Source organism: Elephantulus edwardii, unplaced genomic scaffold, assembly GCF_000299155.1.
Source record: "Elephantulus edwardii isolate Elephantulus edwardi_28Jun2011 unplaced genomic scaffold, EleEdw1.0 scaffold00074, whole genome shotgun sequence".
NCBI classification, from domain to species: domain Eukaryota; kingdom Metazoa; phylum Chordata; class Mammalia; order Macroscelidea; family Macroscelididae; genus Elephantulus; species Elephantulus edwardii.
Genome location: NW_006399824.1, coordinates 11,709,093 through 11,714,940, shown reverse-complemented (window position 1 = coordinate 11,714,940; position 5,848 = coordinate 11,709,093). Strand labels below are relative to the sequence as shown.

At 38.2% G+C, this 5,848-nt stretch overlaps 1 pseudogene; it reads right to left on the bottom strand.

Annotated features, from left to right (window-relative positions):
- LOC102872706 overlaps window positions 1-5,848 on the bottom strand; it is a 27,807-nt pseudogene that overhangs the window by 12,180 nt on the left and 9,779 nt on the right.

Here is a 5,848-nt window from a genome sequence, read left to right as displayed (position 1 = left end):
TCAAATTGGATCTGACTGGTAGAGGAGGAGACCGCCCCTCCTTCTCCAGCAGAGCATCTGATGGTTTTGAACCGCATACATCTGGGATTGCAGCGGAGCTTTTTGCCACTAGGCCACCAGAGCTCCCTCATGTCTAAATTCTTACTCTACTACTTACTAAGTGAGCCGTTTTAGGCAAATGAGTAAATTCTTTTTATTGTGATTTTTATTGTCACTTGGGTGGAAGTTACAGAACAAATTAATTTTTCTTTCAATAATTGATATACATTTTCTTTTATAACATTACTTGCAATCCCCTCAATATAATAGGACTTTTCGCACTTCCTCTCTTTGTTCCCCATTTCCATGTGTCGATTTTTTTGGTCCTTTCTTGACTTTTGAGCTTTGTGTTCAGGGCAAATGCTGCTTTTTTGGATCTTAGATGGTTGTTCTGAGTCCTTATGGATGTTATGATTCACTTTAATAATAATTTATTATTTTGATGAAAGGTTGTCTTCGGGGTATGCTCATTTCCAGGTTTGACGTGAGTCTAAGGACCATCGTTTCAGGGCTCCCACCAGTTTCTATCAGAAGGCTAAGTCTAGTTTTTTATTATTTTGCATTTCAGTCTACATTTTCCTTCCAAACTGTCTGGGACTTTGTCTTCTAATCCTATCCGGGTGGCCAGTAGTGGTAGGTGGGCACCATCTATTTCTTCTAGTCTCTGAATAATGAAGAGTGTGTTTTAAGTGGCTCATTATCCCTTTGAAATAATTGTCCCCTTGAGTATTTTATTTTCTTTCCTCTTCTTTGAGGCCTACGGCTGCTTCTAAGATGGTCACTTGTAAGCTTCAAAGACTCCACTCTTGACTAAATTCTCACTTTTCTCATAGGCAATATGGGATAAGTTGCTAACAGGACTTCCTGAGTACTTGCAATAGTGCTCAGTGTATCACAAGCACTCAACAAATGTTCTGATGAGGATTAAATGGATTAAAATATGCCAAGCATCTCAAACAGTACCTGATGCAGTTAGTATTATTCCCAGCAAAGTTCTAAAAAAAGTCTTAAAGAAACAGAGTGTAGACGAAACAACATATTTCTTTGGGCCAAATTCAGTTCAAGGGCTGCCATTTGGCATGCCTGATCTGAAACTAGAGAACTTTGTCAAGTCTTCTGGTCATAACTGGCTTCTAAATGTGCTTTCTCTGCCTTTACTTGTACCCTGAATTCTGATGCCATCCCCATTTTTCACCTCTCATCTTCAAATGAATACGTCTTCTGGCTCTAGATTGGTCTTTGCTTCTAGCGTCTTTATTGTGGATAACTTTCACCTTTTTTCTCCATGCTTTGGCATCACATTCCAGGCCATGTTCTGACCTTGTTTCCAGATTCCTCAGACAAGGACACTTGGCTTTGCTCATATTATTCAATGAAACCATCTCCTGCTTAATTCCTAGGTTTGGTCTGACCACAAGTTGGTCCTAACAGATCTTTTTTTATTTCCATGGGCCCAGCTGATTTAAATGGCTGTGGTCATTCTCCCAGATACCTAGGGGTAATTAGAGTGTTTTCAATGTGAGTATGGATGCATCTTAAATCATCAAAGAGAAAAATGGAAATCTTTAAGGGAAAAGCCAGGATTTTGGGAAGCCATTCCACTGCTTCTACTTGCACTTTATAGGCATTTTTTATTTCTTTAACTAGTTTATTTCTTGGAAGAAGCTGGGATGCTCTTTTAGTGTGAGGAACGTGAGACTTTATCTCATGCACTTGGGATATGTTATCAGGAGAAACTTTTTTGTGTGTGTTTGTTGTTTTTTTTATTGCTGTTAACAAGTGATCCTTACTGAAATACTTTTCTCTGTAGTTCTTATCTGGGTGGGCATTCCACAGCACTACTGTTGATATCATCTATGATGTCATGAAGGTGGCGGCCATCAACTTGCAGCCCACTGAATGGACAGATCCCAGGATCTCTTTAATAGTTCTAGAGAGTTCTCTGGCTAAATATCGGTGTTGGACATGCCAGACAATGCTATCAATCTCACCAAAAGTAACATTTCTGTTGTGCATGATAGTTCCTTGCTTCTTTCTGTCTTTAAGTTGTTCCTTCAGGGCTTTAATGATCAGGGCAGAGGCAGAAGGCACTTCATCAGTCTGGACCCATCTGTTCTGAATGTTCAGTTTCAGAATAGTCCTCAGTTCCTTCCAGTCATCGGTAGCTTTGGCAATATCATCACTGACATTTTCTTGGAGAGAGACCCAAAGGTCTGATCTTGGGGGCCAGAGTGGACAAAGAACCAGCTTCCTTACTGGTACACTTTAGGTTCACGACTTTGACCTTGTACTTGGGCATCACAGCAGAGGTAGCTGGTGTTGGATGAACCCAGATGAGGGATGACCGAAGAAAGTTGCACCAAGGCTTCCTCCAAGCTGAAAGCCGACAATGAGAAACCAGTTTTGAAGGAAGGACATCACACTTGGTTAGAGAAAAAGAGGAAGACCGTCAGTGAGATGGATTCACATAGTAGCTGCAAAAGTGGACTCGAACAGCAGTGACTATGGGGATGCCACAGGACGAGGAAATGTTTTCTTGAAACAAGATAACTGTGAATTGAAATGGATTCAACAGTACCTAACATCAACAACAATACATCTTAAAATACTATTATTATTGCTTTTATATGGTTAATCATTGAGCTACTGTGAATCACTGGTCATAGTCGATTGACCTGAGGTTTTTTTGGCATGTATGATGTATTCATTCACACATTTTGATTTTAAAAAGAAAAAAAAGCTGTCCAATGCATGGTGATCCCTCATCTGTCAGACAAGAACTTCCTTATATAGTTCTTATATAGACTATAGCTGTAAGACAGTCTTAAGACAGTAAATCTGCAGGCCCTTTTTCTCAAGGGCTTCTGGGTACATTTGAACTGTCAACCTTTCAGTTAGTAGCTGAACAAGAGCTAAGAATACAAAGATGATGAGATATGATTCTTTCTTCCTGAGAGTTAGGAATCTAGTGTTAAACCAGTAACATCTCAGCTTAAGTTCAAGGAAATGTTGGGGCTTACTAAATGAATAGCTATTATATTTTCAACACTGTCAGTTGCAAAGGAAGGAAAATCACTCAAATTATAGCACTGGATTTTAGAGTTAGAATAGCACCATTGACATCTTTAGGATTCTGTTTCTCCTTATTTTTCAACCCTGTTTGCATTTTGTTGGCTTCATTCTCAGGCATTTACTCTCCAAGTGGTGACAAAATGGGCCCCAGAGACTACTGCCAAACATGGTCCTCAAAGTATAGGATTTAGTCTCCTAGTCTCCATATTTCCCTCTAGTCACATGGCAGGACTCTGAATGATCCTATTTTACATGTGTCCTTACTCTCTGGACTAATCTTTGTACTTGGTATTATGACTGGCCAGGCCATTTCTATGGCCCTACAAAAAGACTTGATAGATGTACGCAAATTTGCAGATACCTGTCTCCAGAACTTTCCATTAATGACAAGAAAGATATATTTTAAAACTTGAGATGTAGTATTTATCTTAAGTTTTCTTGTTAAATTGGTGGGGGAGACTCTGGTGATTTTGGTGGAGAGACTGTGGCATTGCTGTGGAGAAACTGTGGTAAGGTATTCCCTGTGGCTTCTTGAATTTGTGCTGGCCACAGTTAAAAATTTTTATGTTCTTGCCAGGTATGAAGGAGAAGCTGAGTTATAACTGCTCTAAGGCAAAACTTCTTACTAGATTAGTTGGATTTAACTACTGAATTGAAACTGGAGCCTGGACTAATTGAGGAATTTTGCCTTGGGACTACTTTGCTAAAATCTGGATTTGCACTGAGTCATTTTCTTTGCCTCCCCCACTCTCCCACTTACTTCCCTAATAAACTCCATTCTCTGTAACACACACACACACACACACACACACACACACACACACACTAGCCTCAAGCTACATCAAATTCACTCAGTTCTATCCTACTGGACTAGTTTAATAGAAAATGGAATTATAATCCTAGGCTTTGTTTAGGTGTCAGTATGAGATTGAAGTTAAGATCTGAGTGGACTTAGCAGCCCCATCTCTGCACGGAGGTCAGCTTCTGGATTGAGTGACTTTCTCTAACCACTGGATACATTCACTTGCTGGGATAACAGGAAAAGTAGGCTAGAAATGACCATGATCTGGGGTGTAATCTGACAGAAGAGCAGTAGGAAATCTCATGAAATCAATGTTTTTACTATCCACTGTAAAAAAAAAAAAGTTATATTTATGACGCCACAAAGCAAAATCCACTATGATTTGTTTCACATTTTATGTAGAGTTTTTTCATACATCCTCATATTTTGTATTCAATCATGTTTGGGACAGTTAGAAAAATGAAAATGGTTTACAAGTTTTATTATGACTATAAAAATGATAAATGATCATTGTAAACAATTCAAGAAATATTGAGAAGTACAGAGAAGAAAAATTGTCCTGATTTCTATCACCCAGGGATAAATACTATTAACATTTTGATGCATGTCCCAGATTATTTCTCTATGCATGTATATTATTAACTGTCTTAAAAAGGCACAAATAAATATTGCATTTTCTCAAATGCCTTTAGGAGACCTTTGAAATACTCATATTTCCTCTTTAACACTATATATTGACTGATTGATAGAAATAAAAAACTTATTCGTCTATCTTTCTTTCTCTCTTCTTTCTTTCTTTTTTCTCCCTACCCTGAAGAAATAGTTGTTGAATTTATTTATCAGCCTTTTAAAAAATTATTCACTAAGTTCTTCTTCCCTCAATATTAAATCCTTTTCCCTCAGGCTTTTGTAATCCTTTTTCTAACTTCTGGGTTAAATTCTTTGTCATATATTATGACAACTTAAACTGAGGCCTATTTTCTAACCTTATTTCTACTCCCAGAAAAAACTCAAGAGTTCATTCTAAATAAACATCTTTCTATTTTGTTAACTCTTCACTCAGAATAAATAAACAATAGAGAGGCTGGTGACCTTTCCACATAGCTGACTGTCACAGATGGTAGTGCCATTTACTTTTGTTTTGGAAGCTAGAGGCAAATAACCATAGCATCTGGGATGAGATCAGTTTAACTTAAGGATGTAAAGAAAAAAAATTGGTGTTTCTGTTACTTAAAGACACAAGCTGGAGATAGGATGATAGAATTTTGCACAAGCAACAATTTTTTTGTTGCAAATGTATTTTATAAGAAACATAAACACAGGCTATACATATGGATTTCATCTGATGGTATGCATAGGAATCAGATAGATTACATCTGTGGAAAGAACTGCTGTAGAAGCTCAATATCAGCTGTGAGAACTAGGCCTGGTGCTGATTGTGGAACAGGTCACCAACTACTCATATGCAAGTTTAAGCTGAAGCTAAGGAAAGTGAAATCAAGCCCACATGAACCAAAATATGACCTTGAGTCTATCCCACCTGAATTTCAGAAACATCTCAGGAACAGGTTTGAGGCCTTTAACACTAATGAGCGAAGACCAGATGAGTTTATGGGAAGAAATCAAGAATACCATACAGGAAGAGTGCAAAAAAGTCATTGCAAGGATGGAGGAGGAAGAAAGACCAAAATGGATGTCAGGAGAGACTCTGAATATTGCACTGGAGTGCCGAGAAACCAAAGCAGAAGGACGAAATCAAGACATTAAGGAGCTGAACAGGAGATTTCAAAAGGTTGTGCAACAAGACAAAGTATTATAATGAAATGTGCAAAGAGCTGGAGTCAGAAAATCAAAGAGGCCGAACTCGCTCAGCATTTCTTAAGCTCAAGGAACTGAAGAGGAAATTCAAGCCTCGAGTTTCAATACTTAAGGATG